We start from the raw sequence: 20,558 nt of genomic DNA, 5'->3' as shown, positions 1-20,558 counted from the left end.
ATCCTCTGCGGTCCCTTTATATCCAACCCTGTAGTCAACAGAGACACAAACTTCATGTCCATGAATACTGTATATCGAGATCATCACACTGAGAACAAAGGAGACAGTGATAAAATTCTGTACTTGTAAGAACTCTTTAGGGATAGGGTTGACCTGGGAATCATATCTGGTAGGTCCCTAGAAGCCCAGTTCCTACAGTTCTGCATTCAAGTGGAGGCAGTTTGCTTTTCCTGAAAGCAATCAAATCCTGAAACAACTTCCATGACATACTGACCTTATTCCCTCATGCCAAGTCATGTACAGACTTTCTGAAAACCTAGACCTTTGATTGGATCTGACAATTCTTTGCTGATAATACTGAACCTTATTAACCTGGAGTTTGGACTGGATTTTGACTCTGCCACTGTAGTGAGTTGCCTGAGCCTGTAGGATGGGAGGCCAGAGGTCTCAGACCTCCCAGAAGCCCTCTGGGTCTTTACATCCTGACTCTACCTATTGCTTTGGGATTGTGGCTGCATACTTCCTGATGCCACCACCTCCTCTTTCCCTGGCATCCTCCACCTGAGAGAGAGAAGGCTTATACAAGCTATGGTGCCTGCCTAGCAATTAAAAAGTAACTATGCAAAAAAAGGGAAATAATTTCAATTGTGTACCCTCGTAGCCATGTAGTGCAGAGGTGTGTGATTAGATGATTCAGTCTTAGGTGATGGTCCAACTTGCCAGAGCTAATCTAAATCAGACTTTATTTAAAGAGAAGAAAAAATAACATGTAATCTCTCCTTTCAATTTAAATATTAAACTGCAAATAGTGCTGATAAAGATAACTCATAGAGACATTCAGTAACTAGGATAAATCTGGCAATTTAAAAGGGAAATTCTGAAAGAGAATACACTACTCCAGGGAGGCCATACTGTGAAACCGGCATACTCTCCCTGAGAAATGGGAGATGTTGCAATTTAATATTACAAACTACAGGAAAATTAATAAAAGTACTATCTTCATGACCAACCTGAAGAATGGATAAATGTTCAGCCTGAAGATTGGGTAAAGGGGGGACACATTGTTCACCAGCTTATACTGAAAAGTAAAAAATAAGTAGACCTGATGTAGCACAACAGAAAGAAGCTAAATGAAACTTAGTGCAATTCCTAGCTGAATGTTTTTATCCTATTCCTACAGAGAAAGAATTCTCTTAAAACAGATGTTTCTCCTGATTCAATTACCTGAAATGGTCCAGCTTCTTGGAAATTCCTCAACTTTAATCAGAGATGGAGGGAAGCTATCTTTAAACCCTCTCTTTTTCTGCAACTTTTTCTCCAAACTTCTCTCTTTGGTCCAGCAACTTTTGCCTGAATTCTGCCTCCAACTGTATATATCCTTGAGAATATGCACTCACTACTTCTGGGCCACTGATTTGAACTCAGAAGTAGTGATGTAGCTTCTCAAGGGTATATGCAATGACATTATTTGCTTTTTCTGACATAGACCAATGAGACTCTTTCTCTGACTATTTCTTATGTGAGTGGTTAATGGGAATGTTTTTTTTCCTTCCAGATTAGATTTGACAAGGATGTTGCAATCTGACTATACTTGGATGCAAACTTCTGGTAGTAACCAATTAGTCCCAAGAATGATTGCACATATTTGTGTCTGGGTAGGGATGGGCCATTCCTGGGTAGCCTCAATTTTAGCTCCCAGGATGATTCGGTTCCATGCCCCAACTAATGGCCCATCCTAGGTCTTCTGTTCAACTTGTGTGCTTTCAAATTTTGCTGGACAAGGGAATAAGTTTTGATCAGGTTATTCTATAGTTGGTCTACAGAGCCCAAAATGTTTTTCTGGGGGATTTCTCTCTCCCCCACTAATAATGTATCAGTTCGAGATTTCTGTTGATCAGATCCCTGGGTCTTCGCTTCTTCCTTGCTTACATGAAACAAATTAAGCTATGGTACTTTGTTTATTCTTTCATTGTAGCCCCAGTTTTATTTGCATATAAGTTTATGCACACTTAATGAATAGATTGATTGACCAAACTTGCATGGAATCAATTAAAATTTATTTGATAAGGTTCTAACTTTGATGATAGAGATGGGATATTGTTAAGAGGATACAATGAGGTATATTCTCCAGGTGTGTCACCTTACGCTCCTTGAAGAAAGATAGGTTATAAATGCAAGAAATAAATTAACACAGAATTCATTTTATGGGTTTATGGAAGGAAGAAGGCAAATAATAATAAGACCAATTTAGTCTATTGAGCTAAAATCAGTGTATTAATTACTGGATTGTATTTTTAATCAAAAAATGGCCAAGGTGATATTGTTATACAACTAATATTTATATATTCTTAAGAGTCTGATTATGACAATATGGGAGCAGCTGTCCTCTTACCCCTTTCCAGAGGGAGGGGGTGTGTACATTTCTGCTGTCCTTGTTAGGATAACAACATGAATGGGAATATTCTCTTCTTTTGGATTTGGAAACTGCCAATGCTCAGATCTTTCTTTTCCCCCACAAAAATGGAATACTTCCATTCAGATTTATGGAAATGGGTAAAGTCCACCCTTAAGCTGGGCATGCACAGCTCCACTGCCACTGTTGTGCATGTGATATAAATACTGGTTGAAGCATCTGCATCCTCAGTACAAACGTCTGAAAGGGAGGGGAGCCTTTGCATATAAAGATATTCTCAACGTGTACAATCATACATGCCAACGTTCCCTCCCCTGGCATTCATGGTAAGTGCATGCAAGTCTCCAGAAAGCTTGCCCATATGTACAACATTGGAAAGCAGAGCTAGTTTTGGCATGTTCAGCTCATTTCAGTAATGCCTAAATAGGGCTTAAACTAATCTAAGAACTGGCGTACTCCTTTGTCTCCCACTGGGAATAATGGAGAAAGTACAGACAGTACAAGGAAGAGCATAGCTCTGCTTTGTTATCAAGCTTAGTGGCTCAGCCAATATCTGAGTCTTACTTTGGTTTATACTGAATATAAAGAACCTGGAGAGAGGCCATCTGAAGCTGGGTATTGGGTACTTTGATAGGATTTTTCTAAAATATTGATGAGAGAAGTTTAATATACACAAGTGTTCTCTTATAGTTGTGCTTTTCTTGTTCTGAAAATGATGTCTATTCTTACAATTAAGTGGCAAACAATTAAGTATTCTAAATAATGGATGGCAAAATAATATGCTTTTCATAATAAATATTGGAGAATACATAGACATTTTACAAGAATAATAGCATTCGGAAGCACAGTAAATATATATACGTGAAACAGTATATTTGTGCCTCATAATTCTACTCTGATACATATTAAAAAAGAGTTTTTATACAGATTCCCAGAGCAAGTTTTCCCACCACTATGGTGTTGTTTTTGTTTTTGTTGTTATATTTTACAATAAGATGGTGTGAAAGGAAAGCTGTCATTCTTGAAATGAAATTACCTAAATTTGCTGGCAGTTTTTATTTTATTTTTTATTTTTGCAAAGAGGAAAATTTGACAGTACACTTTCTTGTTGCCCTCATTTTCTAGTAGTACCAGTGAATGCCATGTTGTGTCAATTGACTACAGGTAGTCCTTGCTTTACAAACAAAATTGGGTCTGGAATTTTGGTTGCTAAGCAAAGCAGTCATTAAGTGAATCCAACCCAATTTTATGACCTTTTACAACCCTTTTTGTGGTGGCTGTTAAGCAAATCACTGTGGTCATTAAGTGAACCACATGGTCATTAAGTGAATCATGTAGTTCCCCATTGATTTTGCTTGCCAGAAGTTGGCCGGGAAGGTCAAAAATGGCAATCCCATGACCACAGGATCATGCAATGGTCATAAATGTGAACTGGTTGCCAAGCGCCCAAATCACAATTACGTGACCATAGGGAACACTACAATGGTCGTAAGTGTGAGGACCAGCCGTAAGTTGGTTGTCCCAGCACTGTTGTAAGCTAACTTTCACTAAATGAATGGTTGTTAAATGAGGACTACCAGTAATAAATAAACTAATAACTAAATACTACAAAACTATATCAATCTCCATGTATCTGCCTGTGCAACAGTTGCACAACAGCTTGTTTCCCATTGTCATGACAACTTTAGGGAAACCTTGGAAGCAAAGACTGAAAGTCCATTACCAACACCTCACTAAAATGAAAACAAGAGGTAACCACCCTTGTCAGATACTATCAAGGAAGTTTTTAGAGTTGATAGTAACCTGGCTGGAATGGGAATGCTTACAGACAAGGGCAAATCCCCTAACAAGTGCAATTTGAGGTTTTCTTTACCCCCCCCCCCAATATCTAACAACACCCTAATATAAAATTAAAAATACAGCTGCAGGAAAGATTGCTGTGTGATGACACAGCATAACATATAAGGGAGTTTGCCAGAGAATAAGAACATTTGATCCAGTTTGATCAGGATTCATATGCATGCAGTATCGTACCATGACTTATTTTTCTCAAATAATAAAGTTCCAAACTATTTTCTCTCATCTGTAACACAAGAATAGACAAATTGGGATTCCCTCAATAAAAAATGTCAAGATGTCAGCCACAGCCATGTGATCAAAGCTCCAGCCCCTTTTAATGTGCATTGTGAGGTTAAAAAAGGCTGGGGCTTTGATCATACTGTATGGTTGTGGCCAACAACTTGACTTCCCTGTGGACAGAGGGTGTCTATGAAAGTGTTGCCAGTAAAATAGATTATGAAGGAAGACAACTAAGGAGTGACAGCCCCACAACTGTTGCCCAATCTAAGTTTTGGATGTCTGTTGCCTGCAAGGTGAGATACTGTTTCACTGGTATAAAGCTGGCATCCTTTTCTCACTACTTTCCTTTGATTAATTAAAATGGTGATGTTTGTGCAAATACTTATAGAAGCATGTGAGAAAAAATTGTGTCCTTTGGAAGCTATGGTCCTGAATCTGCAAGTGCTTGAGTAAAGCATGAGTAGAATGCCATTTCATGCCTATTGTAATGTTTATATTTGAAATATTTATATAATTCCTGCCATGCAATGCATTCCCAGGAGATATATAAAATTAAAAATATGGATTAAATGTAATAAAAATATGGTAATGTAAAAAACATACAAAACTCAGTCATAAAGCATATAAAATAACAATACCCACAAAACCCCACTGTCAGCCTTGTGAGGTAGGCCAGGCTAGGAAACTGATATGCAAGAATTACAGGAATACTACTGTAGTGTTATAGGATATAATAACAGAATCTTGAAAGCCTTCCAAAGTTTCCTTCTGCCCCTCTTATACAAAACAACTTTTCTTGTTGTTTATTCATTTAGTTGCTTCCGACTCTTCGTGACTTCATGGACCAGCCCACACCAGAGCTTCCTGTCGGTCGTCTACACCCCCAGCTCCCCCAGGGACGAGTCCGTCACCTCTAGAATATCATCCATCCACCTTGCCCTTGCCCTTGGTCTTCCTTTTGCCCTCCACTCTCCCTAGCATCAGCATCTTCTCCAGGGTGTCCTGTCTTCTCATTATGTGGCCAAAGTATTTCAGTTTTGCCTTGAATATCATTCCCTCAAGTGAGCAGTCTGGCTTTATTTCCTGGAGGATGGACTGGTTTGATCTTCTTGCAGTCCAAGGCACTCTCAGAGTTTTCCTCCAACACCACAGTTCCAAAGGATCTATCTTCCTTCTCTCAGCCTTCCTTATGGTCCAGCTCTCGCAGCCATATGTTACTACGGGGAACACCATTGCTTTAACTATGCGGGCCTTTGTTGCCAGTGTGATGTCTCTGCTCTTAACTATTTTATCGAGATTTGTCATTGCTCTTCTCCCAAAGATTAAGCGTCTTCTGATTTCCTGACTGCAGTCAGCATCCGCAGTAATCTTCGCACCTAGAAATACAAAGTCTTCCACTGCTTCTACATTTTCTCCCTCTATCTGCCAGTTATCAATCAAGCTGGTTGCCATAATCTTGGTTTTTTTGAGGTTTAGCTGCAAGCCAGCTTTTGCACTTTCTTCTTTCACCTTCATCATAAGGCTCCTCAGTTCCTCTTCGCTTTCAGCCATCAAAGTGGTATCATCTGCATATCTGAGATTGTTAATGTTTCTTCCAGCGATTTTAACTCCAGCCTTGGATTCCTCAAGCCCAGCATGTCGCATGATGTGTTCTGCGTACAAGTTGAATAGGTAGGGTGAGAGTATACAGCCCTGCCGTACTCCTTTCCCCATCTTAAACCAGTCTGTTGTTCCGTGGTCTGTTCTTACTGTTGCTACTTGGTCGTTATACAGATTCTTCAGGAGGCAGACAAGATGACTTGGTATCCCCATGCCGCTAAGAACTTGCCACAATAAAACAACTCTATTTAGTGGTATTATTTCTGAGTCGCTTTCTCATGCTCCCTTCTTTCCTAGGACCAGGTTGCCATTTACTTTCTCTTAACAGTTCTCCTAAAAACTCTTGCATTCTTTTGTTAAGGCTATCTTTGCACTCCTCAACACACACTATCATGGACTCTCAAATATCAAGATGATATAAAAGGAGTTCAGCACCTGCCTAAATGTTAATGTTAATAATAACAGAGGGAACAGCATGATGATGATGATGATGATGATGATGATGATGATGATGATGAAACAGCATGTTGAGCACAGTCCTATTCTCTATCTTTTGCTTCAGGAGAAGGGGAAGAGAACAAGCAAGTTGCTGAAAGTTACTTTGGGGTTGGGGTGAGGGCCTTTTTCAGAAGACCAAGTAAATCCCCATTGCCTTGTTATGGCTTGCCCTCTGTTGATGTCATGAGTAAGAATGGTGAGCAGGGGGCTCCCATCCAGACTGTCAAGCGCATGCGTAGCACTGAGGAATTGTTCAGCCATTCAAAGAGACACAGATCGGGACCGCCTTAACCCTTGGGGGTTATATGTCTGGGTTTTTCCCACGCTTCTTCAGTTTGTTAGGATTCCTGTTAAGTACTAATAATAAATATTAGAGACCAGTTCATTGTCTCAGTGTGTTTCCTGGTTGTTAGGACAGTTTATGTATCAAACAATGAAGGAAATACTAGACAACCTGTGACCTGTTGGGTCATCGTTTCAGAGATATTTCTTACCAGATTTCTCAGTGCCTTCAACAATGGCAGAGCTTCTAATGGCTTCGCTGGAAATGGTCTTAAAAATTCAGGGACATATTCGGAGATGTATCTGCCTTGAAAATAGCCCATATTCAATATGTAGCCCGTATTGAACTGTATAGCACAGTCAAGCATCAGCAGTTGACCACAGGAAATGGTTTATGAGTCTTTGTATTTTGTCATAAAATGATTTATAATAATTTTATGTCATAATTTTTTTTTTTATAAAATTTGCCAAATTTCTATTCCACAGGAGTCATGGGTCCTGGATTTTGGATGCATTCTGTAAGTTAGCCCATTTAAGGTACCTTGGTTCACAAATTGTTGCCCTACGATGCAGTGTTTTGCCCAGTTAAAGGTTACAGACAGACACAAGAGTTTTAGTAGTATATCGATTACTCACCCCCCAACCTTGAAATTTCTCCATAACTAACTTGCCCCTTCCTGTGTGCTGTGATTGCCTTGAACATCAGCATTTCAACAGCAACTATAGTGAGGAGAAAGCTCCCAACTATGACCCTGGAAGCTCCCCCCGTCTAGCCTAATTGCTCTACAGGGGTTGAGGACATTCTATCATCAGGTCAGTGCCACCACAAAGACCTTTTTATTACTAGCTATTTCTTGAAAGTCATTTGGTGGAGCCACCCAAATCACAAATAGAACATGCTTTCAGTTTCAGTGTGAGGTAGCTAAAAGAATAGTATTTTGTCCTTGCTGATATTCTTGCTTATTCCATTTTGAGCCCTCAGAGCCTTACCCCCTTCTTGCAGGCAAAAGGAGGAAGTGGTTAATTAAATATCAGTGACTCTGATATGCATGTTAATTTACAGTGTTAAGAGAGCCACAAATTCCTTACTTTGTTCAACTCAGCCAATTTTAAAATGGCTTCCTTTAATCTTCATTTACTGGAATTTTACTCTTGTGCCTGCTAATATTTATGGCAAGTTGCCCATTGCGCTGGTGGGTTTGTGTGTGATGTGAAAATAGTAATATGAACTTGGCACTCTTGCTTTCCAATTGCAGCTGAGAGAATTTAGATCCAGTAGAGGCAGCTGCCCTACGCTGAAAAGGCTTTTACTAGAATACTGTTACTTGCTTCATAGGTTGCACGTTTCCTGCACTCTAATACGTTCCTTACATTATACTGTTATATATTCTTTATCTTATTCAATTTTATTTTGCTAGATCAGCATTTTTCAACCTTGGCAACTCTCCCATGCTGGCTGGGGAATTCTGGGAGTTGAAGTCCACACATCTTCGAGTTGTCAAGGTTGAGAAACATTGTGCTAGATTGTAAATAATTTAAACTATTATTTATGATAAAATGGCAACTGAACATATCTCAACATTTTTTGTTCCATTTTTAAAAATATATATGATACACATTTACTAGGATTGTGCCAATTAGCCCTGTTTGATTTGGGATTTTGAGATTCAAAGTGGGCATGATTTGATCTGATTTATGATTCAAGATCTGGGATCTAACCAATTCAACTCAAGCTGCTTTGAGACACAGTTAGAAAGAAGTTTGTCCATAGGCCTGAATGACTGAAAACATTTCTGTTTCCGTTTGTTCCTGTGCTTTCTTCTCCCTGTAAAATGAGATGTAACATACAGAGATAGCAGATTCTTTAGAGAACATTAAACTTACCAAGTTTCAGCTGAATACCACAATAAATGTTTGAAATATTCCCCTTGCACTCCTTTTAAGGTAGAGATAGCAGGGATAAGGAAAGGACAGCACAGCAGCTTCCACATTGTTCAGCAAAGAATCTAAATCATGCTGAACCCCTGCCACAAGCATCAAATCCCAACTTATCAATCAAACCTCTCAAAACTGGTTTAAAAAACTCATTTCCACTTGCTTTTCTGGAATACTGTGTTTGGCATGACACTGAGAAATAAGTGTTTACTTGCCCTTGTGGGATGTTGTGCTTTGCTACCTCTGGTCTCTGGAATTTTTTTGGGGGGGAGGGTGTCATAAAAGTTGGCATAATTGCTTGGCAAGCTTGGTCATTCTTTGGAAGGATTCCTCATTACTTGCTTTTGGGGGGGTGCCAGCCTGGGTTGGACACATTGGCAAAGCTTGATCACTTCTGGGCAGAGTTCAGAAAAATATCTATTGTCCTTATTGACAAACGTAGTTTTGCTCCCTCTGATCTCTAGATGTTGTTAGATGAGAGGTAGGTTGGCATAGCTAGTTGGCAAGCTTGTCTCCCCCCCCCCCCAAGAAGGACCCCCTGATCAGTGGCAGGATTTGGTTGTATCATGGCTGTGACATAATATTCTCTGTTAGTTATTAAGGAGAAGCAGCAGACACAGGTTGGCTCCGTAAGATAAAGTGCCATGGAGATAGGCAGGCCACAGAAAAAGTGGCTGGCAAGAACAAGTGATATTCACAGCCTAGCCATCTCTTATCCTTCCAAAGTGTTTTGACAGCACCAATGTTAGCCTAGCACTCATTGACTTATTGCTGAGTAACTTCAACTTGCCTCAGGCACACAAAATGTAAAAGTAAGGTTTGACCCAAGAGTCTGTGTTGCATCAGTCAGTGCTGAACCTATACTAAGGGTCCTGACAGTTTCATTGCACTCTCAATTGTGTTTGCAGGGCAAGCACACATAGGCAACCATAAGGGGAGTGAATAAAGATAGTTGCATGATGTAATTATGCAAATGCCATGATGTACATACTTGTATCAGACATCAGAACACAAGTGGGTAATGGTGACATTTGCATTATGACATCACAATGAGCATTGTTAAGTTGGCATTCACTCTGGCTCGCTGCAGATGCTGCTGTTAGCAAAGATGCAGAATGCTCCGTTAGAATGAAAAAGCAAAGTTAAAATTTCTGGCGGCCACTTTGAAAAAGCTGAGAGCTGAGAATGTGCATGAAGCTCAAAGTAATGGTAGTCTTGCCACCTTAAAGGAGTTCTAAAAGGCAGAAAATTTAATGAGATGATAAAAGTAACAGAAAGACCATCATATCACTTGACCCCCATTTAGCATTCCCCATATATAAAAATGAAGTTGCAAGATTGCATATTCATTGTCTGTAAGAAGCCTACTAACTGCCCTTGATTCAATCTGCTGCTTTGAAGCAGATCCCCAGGTTGATCAGCAAATTTGGATCAATGGGGTGATTTGACTGAAGCTTCACTGAAACAAAGAACTCCTTTGACAGCCCTACTATTTTGTGGAGTCCTTGGTGCTCTCTGAGCCTTGCAAGAAAACAACAAGGCTCAGAGAGCACCAATAACTCCACAGTTCAACCCTGAGCTACAAATATTTGCTTCAATTAGCCCTACTATTTACCCCATTGTTGCTCCAAGGAGCTCGGACGATGGTATATTATCCTCACATTGGCTTCATCCATTGCTTTTTCAACCATGTTTTATTGACTCAGACATAAAGGCTAGGTTGCATATAATGCTAACTCACAAACCATGATTTTATGGATTATAGTTGTTGTAATCATACCATGTATTAAGTCAGAATAAACATACCATATTATGGGTTGATTTATTTAAACGATTTATAGTGCCACTCATCTTATGCATCATAACCCTGGGAGGCTTACAAACAATGGTAAAAACAGGAAGAACAATACAGGAACACAGAAACTCCTGGAGTCCCCAAACACAAAACATCCCCACACATCCACAAATAACTTTATTGAACACTGGGTTCACATGACCCCAACATGTGCAGGAAAAGCCCATTCTTCAAGGCTTTTCAGAAGACCAGGAGGGTAGGGGCCTGCCAGATATTAAAGGGAAGGATGTGCCAAAGGGCAGGGCCACCACTGAAAAGGTCTGCTGCTGAGGTCCCGCTAGGGGGCATATTTGAGTGAAGAGACTTGGAGTGTGCCCACCCTATTTGATCTGGTGGAACAGGCAGATACCCTCAGGAGAGGCAGTCCCTCAATTAACCTTGCCTGGTGGACCCTGCCACAGGGTAGGTTAAAACAGTTACAAAACAAATTTCATATATGAATCAGCATTTTCATCTTGTTGCTTTTATTTTGACCCTGAGTTATCTGGAATTTCAAAGTTGATATCAAGGGTACAAAAGTTCATGGAAGGCCCAGTACCTGAGGCCAGAGAATAGAATCCTATTGGGAGAAAAAATATCTAATTAGAAAAATTCTACTACTGTTCTGATTGGCTAAGAGGTTGGGAGGAGGTCCTGCAACAGGTCCTAAACATTACTAGCCAACAATCAAGGAGTAAAAAGTCAAAATAAAGGAATTGCTTTAGAAATTTTTTCAAAGGAAAAGAATTATAGAGAAAATCTTATGGATGTACCATTATGTAGTGCACTTATCTGGATAGAATATTGACAAGCTTTCTTTGTGTTTGTGTGCATAGACATAGGTAAATGTCTATTTTTCCCAGTTCAGTCCTCTCTCTAGCCTGTCTGAATCCCACATGATTTCAATAAATCTCAAGAGAGGACATTATAAAAGATTTCTTCCTCCCCTTAGGCTTTTCTTAGTTATACTCCTGTCACAACTAAAGGATTTTTCTTTTTACTCTTTTTAACAAAAAGATAGGGAAACTAGGACAACTTGACTTTAGTTTATTTATTCAAAAATTATTTGGAGGTTGATTTACAACCATAAAAGCAGCTCATGTAAACACACAGTGCTTCCACACAATTAAAATCAGTGAAATTGAGACGAATATATTTCCTTTGGCAGTCAGAGGACAATAATTTTACAAATAAAAATCTAGACAATTTTTTGCAATGGTTTCAACACAACTTAATTTATCTTAAGATCTATCTATCTATCTATCTATCTATCTATCTATCTATCTATCTATCAATCATTTCATCCCTAAACTATATCAAAATTGGTCAGTTTGGCTCCCCCTCATAAGGACTTTGTTATCATGGCTGGCTATTAAATGTTGGCACTGTTTTTACTCAGCCTTGTGGTTTGCTTGAGAGATAATTGATGGATGAGCAAGGCAAGGATCTGTCATCTTTTAAAGATGATTATCCACTTATTTGTCCTTTCAGGAGTAGAGAAAGTGTAGAGATACTAATTATGAGACTGTCACCTATGATTTTTCAGAGGAGGTCCTGCTGAAGGTCGTGTGTTCTGAAGCTTGCCAAGCATATATCCTGTGATGTGGTCTCTCTTCTGTGGCATCACTTCCCTTCTGTAGTATCCTTACCTCCACTGCTGTTATACTTCAGCCAACTTAAAAAAAAAGAAAAGCTGGGCCTCTCTTATTAAACTGCACCCATATTTCCCCTTTTAATTGATTGTTTTGTAAAGCTGTTTTTATCATTGTGGTACACAGCTTTGGGATTTCTGTGGTATTGTGAGGCACAGCCGAGGTATCTGTGGGGGAGGGGATTAAACAAATCAAGATGGAGGCTAAAACCCTGTGATTGAAGCCCTCCCCCAGTTTTACCTGTATTGCACACCTAGCACACATAAAAAGGGACAGGGATTTGATTGCCCTGTCACAGATGCCATCTTGAATTTTTTTTACTGCCACTGTGGAAACCCTGGAAGCACAGACTTTAAAAAAATAAATAAATTATGAATTAAAAAAAGAACCCGTGGAGAGGAGAATCTTGGTGGTAGTTGTAATGATTGCCCTAGCCCCAAATACTCAGACTCACAAGAGGCTGCTAAATGAAATCTGATTTATTAGAGTACTAAAGACAAATACAGAGAAAGCTGAGAATGAGCAAAAGCGCGCCAAATACAAACTTAAACCCTTGGTGCAAACGTATCCCGCCTCCCTCGTAACAGCCCCGCCCGGCACAGGTGCTAGCAATCGTCAGCGTTGCTAGCCTGGGAAAGTAACCTTGAGCGCAATAGATAATACAAATACATTCCAAAGCAAAGCCAAAAGATAACCGTTCCCATCCTCCCCAGAAAGATGAAACACGCATCCAATTAATGACATGCGAAACGTTACGATGCATCAAAGACATTGAAACGGCGAACATGGCAGTAGTTCCCTGGCAGAAATATAGACCTTTGTAATGATCCATTTGTATCTGCAACAGGTGCTGGTTCCTATATCTTACATTTTGGGGAAAGTGAGTCTTTCCCTCCCTGTAGGTTAACTGTACATCATATGAGAATGCCAATTTATAATTTAATAAGCACTTAATTAGAAATGATGTTTAAGAATAGTTTCTAATGAACCCATGGGCATAAAAAAATAAGATTTATAGAAACCTACCCATGTCGCTGGCATTTTACATTACGTCATATAGGGAAAAACTCCTTAGCAAGTACAGTGTTATCCATGACAGGCTCCTGCATGTGCATAGAATCTGTTTCCCATAACCAGTTATTCAGTCATTATAGAGTCTTTTTTTTTTTTAAAGGAAGCATTGAAAAGAATCTCAAGATCTACCCAGCACCCATTTGTTTTTAAGAATAAAGGTTTGTTTCCAATATTTTGTTTACTATAATGGGGCAAGTGCCTTGTTATTCGATATTCTATTCACAAGAAGAGATCCTAAATTCGACTTAAATCTCAATGCTAACCTGCTGCCTAACTGGGCCCCAGTTTCAAGTGCTGAAATAAAGATTCTTATAAATCAGCTAAGGCCTGGTAAAGCTCCAGGCAATTACTTTATAATTCCCGAAATATTACAAAACAATTTGGAATGGTGGACCCTAGTTCTTGCTTCCCTGTTTACTTATATCGATTGCACTGTGCAAATCCCAGAGGACTGGGGTCCAGCCCTCATAGTGCCCATTTATAAAAAGGGCACCTGAGACCTGCCTGCTAATTATAGGCCTATTAGCCTTTTAAGTATAATCTCTATGCCAGACACTTATACAACAAATTAGTTGACTGGATCAACCTAGAGCATACATGGGCAGATGAGCAAGGACTGAGCATTCTATCTATGGACATGCCCTTATTCTGCAACACCTGGCAAAAAAATGTACATCTAAAACAGGCTCAATATTATATACTGCATTTATTGATTTTAGGTCTGCGTTCAACCTAGTTCCCAGAGCAAGGTTATGGACTAAGCTTGTGAATACTACCATTGATAGATGGTTAGTGTTGCTTATGCATAATCTTTATAAGAATTCTGGAATCTAGGTTCAATGCAGTATGCAAGGCCACCACACTAATGAGATTCCAACTTACAGAGGAGCGAGACAGGGAAGTATTTTATCTACCACACTAACCAAGTTCTCCATTGCCAAGCAACAACCCAACCTCCCACTAGAGGAGCTGGATAAGAACATTATTCAGATGAGCACTAATGCGCTGCAGCAACCCAGAACACCAGAAAAAGGAAACAGATCACCTATACAGCATCTTCCAGCACAATGGATACCTCCCCTCAACTTTATCAAAAAGGGCCTGACCACTCAACCCACTACAACCCAACCAACAGAAGCTATGAAAAGGATAACACTGCCATACATCAGAAACATCTCAGAAACTACCAACAGACTATTACAACCACACGGCATCATTGTAGCACATAAACCAACTAAAACTCTTTGAAGCATCCTAAGCAACCCAAAAGACCCAGTAGCCCAAGAAGAAAAAACAGGAGTTATCTACAACATACAGTGTAAGGACTGTAGCAGCCACTATGTAGGACAGACAGGCAGAAGACAAGCAGAGCGCATCCACAAATACCAACTAGCAGTCTGAAGACACAATGAAAATGCCTTAATCTCACAACAAATGGACAGACTTAACCATAGTTTCAACTGGGAAACTGTGAGTGTCCTAAACCAAGCCAAATCCAAAAATGCTAGGGAATTCTTGTAAGCCTGGCACTCAGACAAAGCAGTGATCAACAGACCCATAGAGGTAAACAACATTTACATACCATTCAAAAGAGACAATAGAAAAGCCACAAGACCATAACACCTTCTCACCAGCAATCAACACTCAGGTATGCAAAGATCAGCACCAGGATTAACACCAGATGAACAATCAAACAGCGCAATATACCCTAATCAAGGGACTATTAACTCAGGCAATCAACCAAGCAGCAAACAACAGCCCAATCAAAGAACTCCCAAGGAGAGAACAACACCCCCACCAACACAAGCTGGACAAACCATGGTATATAAACAGAGAGCAAGGCCCTCTCCCTCTTCACACTGAAGATGTTGCCTAGTCTGGCAATGAAATGTCTGCAAGAAAACAACAAGGCTCAGGGAGCACCAAGGACTCCACAGTATTTTATCTCCCCTGCTGTTTAATCTGTACATAAATCCACTTGTGGCCAAAATAAATCAATTAGAACATCACCCCCCAAAACCAGCAAACAGACATATTGCAACTTTGTTGTATGCAAATGACAAGCACTTCTATCACAAACATTAAATGGACTTAAACGAGCTCTCAATACTCTGCCCAATTACTGCTCTGATGAAGCACCTGAAATCCACTATAGTAAAACTAAGATCCTGATCTTTGAAATGAGACCCAAACTGCATGCCTGCAGGATAAATGCCCAGTACTGAACAAGTGAAATCCTTTAAATATTTGGGCTTGGTTTTCCATAGCTCCACCAAATGCAGTGCACACCAAAATTATGTCATACAAAATACTCAAAAAACAGTGGCCGCAATTCAATCTTTTCTCACTAGAAGAGCACAGCATATCCCAGCAGCACTGAAGCTACATTCAGCTAAGGCTTGTGCATGACTACTTCTTGGTGCCCAGCTAGGACCTTACACTTCCTCTACTTCTCTTGAAAGGGTCCAGTATAAATTCCTAAGTCTATATTCCAGGTAGCCCCTTGAGTTCCAAGTGTAGTATTAAGGAGGGAGGCAGGGCTGTCTAAAGTCTAAACAGGTTCATGGGCCTGTATCATAGCCCATTGGTTGAAGTTACTGTTCCTTCCCACAGGTTTGAGTTCTTTCCTTACTAGGACAATTACAAATCAATACGGTTCAGGACAATCTCATGAAAACTTCAACATCTTGGCTTTTCCAAGGAGGCGTTCCTAATGATGGGTTATGATGGGTTATGAGGGTGCACTCGGCACATTTAAACAGTGTATCAAAGACCTGGAAGCCCAACTGGACCAGTCTGCTCTATTTAAGCACATTTTTCTCAGCAGTCAAGCCCCTTTTTACAAATCAGCAAGACACTTACACCACATAACTGTTTCCAAATTCCGAAGAGAACTAACTTTAGCATACGTCAATGCTTTCAGCAACTTTGGAGGGCCAATACAAAAAATTCCCCTAAGAGCTGAGACTGTGGCCTTGTGGACAAGGGGCTGTTGAAACTACAGCTCATGTCCTGCTATACTGTACCCCCTATACAGACTCAAGGACCTACCTTATAACTCCTTACCTGGTAATACAACCAGGAAATTCTGATCTTTTTTACGTACAGTTGTTGTTATCAGATCAGTATGATTCAGTGTCCTTGAACATAGCTAAATTTTGTTATACTGCCTGTAAAATAAAGCAGGCTTTTATTATCCACTGATGAGCCCACCACCAATTGTAATATTTTATCTTGTTTTGTTTTTACTTTATTTTTATTTTTAATGTGTTTTTGTTTGCAATTCTGGTCAGCGACCATGATAAAAAATATTATTATTATTATTCAATGTTTCCTTTATCCATGCTTAACATCCAAGTCTCCCTCTCTCACTCACTCACTCGCTATGTTAATTCAATGATTTTGTGAAGGTTAATTATGGAAAATTAATAGGATTTGCTGTGGTGATTTGTAGCATAGCACTTTGATGAAGGAAACAATAATGTCATCCCATCAACAGCATCCTATTGTGAAAAGACACAAAGGGACAAAAACAGGGGAAAGGACAATGTGCAACTGTAAATCATTTGCCACAGGAAAACAGTTATTTTCTGAGGAGGCAAAATGTGACATGATGGAACAAGAGCTCTAGAGCGGCACTTTGAAGATCTCCAAGGTCAACTGCCTCACTCCAAGGTATCTCTTGGTTGCCCTGTAATGTCTAAATTGTTGCAAACACAGTTAGATGCATATTGGGGTTTTGGCAGAAGGGTGTAATGAAGGTTAGGATAGAACTGAAAATACCAAAAGGAAAAAAAAATAGAAATAAAAATAAAGCACAAGACCTTTGCAAATAATGGCACCTGATTTGATTGGGAATTATTTATTTATTATTGTGGTTTTGCTCAGGTTTTTATCCTGTTTTTCCTTTAGAGCAGTGTGTCTCAACCTTGGCAACTTTAAGATGTGTGGACTTCAGCTCCCAGAATTCCCTGGTCAGCCTGGCTGGCTGGAGAATTCTGGGAGTTGAAGTCCACACATCTTAAAGTTGTCAAGGTTGAGACACACTACTGTAGATGTTCACAGTAGGGTATACAGCACTGCCTCCTGCAGCTTGATTATGTGAGGCAGGTCGGAGTGAGAAATAATAATTGTCCTCCATCCCAAAAAAAAAAAAAAAATCAGCCAACTTTTATGGTTAAGGAGAGGTTTGAACCAAGGTCTTCCAAGTCTTAGTCCAACACCCTAACCATTGCATCACACTTAAAAAAATAATAATAATTGTATGACATAGCAGTTTGCTGTTCATGCTGCTTTTTCTTGCTGGGAAATCCTTGTGAGGTCCAGCAACCAGATGCGTAGACTATTTAGCTGTGACAAGTCACGTTGCCTGGGGTGCACCACAGGGAGGCTAGTCTACATTGCACTGAGTTGGGCTGAGAGAGAGTGACTGGCCCAAAGTCACCCAGCTGGCTTTCATGCCTAAGGCAGGACTAGAACTCACAGACTCCTGGTTTCTAGCCCAGAACATTAACCACTAGACCAAACTGGCTCTCTGCATCACACTGACATGCTCCCATAACAATAACACTGGCTAGTTTTATTCTACTACTGCTCTTCTCCAGCCCATATAATAGACATTAATCTTGCTGCATCGCCTTGTTAAGCATGTTAGGAATGAATCAGGAAAAAGAAGTTTTCTTCTATTGTGTTGTGATGAGGCAGAAATTCCAGCACTGGTTGCTCAGACTGTGTGCTTGTCTAGGGGAAGGTGGTCCTAAGAAAAAAAAAAAGGAAAGCAATATCGGAAAAATGAAGCAATTAAAGTTGGAGCATGGTATAGGAAGGAGGAGGACAAGGATATTCTGCTAAGTGAATAATAATAATAATAATAATAATAATAATAATAATAATAATAATAATAGAATAATTTCCTATTATGCCAACACAGTGAATCCAACTCAATGTTACATTAGAAATATAGCTACTTATGCCTTTTTATTTTTTACTTACTTAAAAGTGCAATGGAGTTGATCTGGATTTAGAACTGTGTGTATGCATGTGACTAGGGAATTGGTGGGGGTGGCCCATTGTCCTGTGCCAGTCTGGATCAGAAACCTGTGCCTGCAATTTCCATTGCTATTATTTGCATATTTTAATCTTATATTGGGGAAGGTGGGACAATATACATTACAGATGTATGGCCCCTGATCAAAACGGGCACTGCAGGGAAAACAAAGAACTATTTCTATAACTCCCATGTTGGGCACAAACAGCATTAGGTCTGATGGACTTACTTTTCAAAGTAATATGTAGCTCAGGCCTCTGATACCCCGAGAACATAGCTTTGTCAGTGAAACTTTCTACTTAGATTCTAAAAATTATTGTTATTCCAGATATAGGAATTATCTATTTGCATATATATATAGAAGTATTACAGTAAAGGTGATGAAGTACAAATGTTAACTAAAACTAATGGCAGTTATAAAAAATAGCAATGAGCATGTTATCTTATAATGAAACTCTACCCAGTAAGATAAAAGCTGAGATGTATCCATATGAGACTTCTGTCATGTAGCCACACTGCCTAAATTCACGGAATTACATAGGGATCCAGATGACAAATTTTTCTATGGGTAACACTACTTGTATTTTCCTTTTACATCTCTCATCTCTCTCTGACCTGCAGATAACTCATCCAGTGGAAAAGATAGAATAGTTGCAGAATTACTTTTGACTGGTTTCACTAGGAGCTATCCATCTGAAAGCAACCCTATTACTGAAGGACCGCAGTACTTGAGATGTATCCCAGGAAGCATATCACAAAGAACAGATGAGTTTCAGGAGGGAAGAGGTCTGTTTCTTTCAGCTTATTATTATGTATTTGATTTATACCCCCACTTTCTGTAAATGTTAACACATATTTGCTTTCCTGTAATAACAGTTCAAGCTCATCTTTGTTTTTGCATCCTCTGTGCGTTAGTACATAGAAACCAAAGGTCACTCATGAGTCAATATTTCCCCTGATTTTTCACAGAGTGTTTTAATAGATCCCAGTTTGGTTACTGGGTATAAAAGCCCACAAGTCCTTGTCTGCTGTATTTTATTTTCAAGTATCTATCCAAATGCTTTGGTGAAATGCTCTTAAATCCAGGAAAAACCTCTGATAGAAAGGTAGATGAGAGAGAGAGAGAGAGACCAGCCCAAGACATGAGGCACAAAATCAGAGAAATGGTTGAGTCTTTCTTCAGTACAGATAATGGGACAGCCTTCCCCACACAATTCCCCAAGGCAGCAGGTCTATCTAGAGCACTGTTTCTCAATCTTGGCAACTTTCAGATGTGTGGACTTCAACTCCCAGAATTCGCCAGCCAGCATGCCCTTCTACAGGTCCCAAGGCAGCCCCTTCTCTTATCTATACTATCTGTATGCCCTTGGGCAAGACCCTCTGTACAACCCATGGCTTGTGAGTTGCTCATCTCTGGCACAGAAGGCATAGGTATACTATGCCTAAAGAAACAGCCATCTTAGGTTTTTTTGCAGTGAGAAAAAGACGAATCAGTCTTATGACACCTTTTATTATCATACAAGCTTTTGTGGATCACAGTCCAGCTCACTATCTGGGGATGGGATACATTTGTTCTGCCCAAATGGCCACACACCATTCAATCAGCTAAATAATGTCAGCTCCCATTTTCTGCCTACATAAAACTCCATGGTGCCTTTTTAATTGGCTTCTAACTCTGCTGCGGCACTGAAACAAAGGGTGATTTTCCTAATTACTATCTTGCTTTCTTCTTGTCCTCTAGAAGAAAATAAGTATGACTCACTGCTGCAGAAGTTAGCCTGAAAAAGGCCAAACAAAGATCAGGGTTGGATATGTTTGGGTAACAACTTGCCTGGGTATACAGAGAAAGCTCTCCTGTAGTTTTTATATCTCTGATTAATAAAATCCTCTTAATTTACTAAATGAAATCATTGCAATGCCTAATGCCATTCTATAATGCTTCTATTCGTCTCTTGAGGTTTATGTCTGTACTAGGTCTTTTCCTGCTTCTAAACTTTACTAATGCCAAACAAGGAATTTAGTAGCCATTCTCCCTGAACTAAGTAGCAAAGACCTGTTTAAGTTATGTCACTGTGGCTTTCTCAGTTGTCTACTAAGGGGAAAGGGACATGATTTGTCTGTTTAACATTTCCAGTTAACAACAAC

The sequence above is a fragment of the Candoia aspera genome, chromosome 3, assembly GCF_035149785.1.
Source record: "Candoia aspera isolate rCanAsp1 chromosome 3, rCanAsp1.hap2, whole genome shotgun sequence".
Lineage (NCBI taxonomy): Eukaryota > Metazoa > Chordata > Lepidosauria > Squamata > Boidae > Candoia > Candoia aspera.
The sequence above is the reverse complement of the archived record's forward strand: the minus strand, read 5'-3'. Positions refer to the sequence as shown.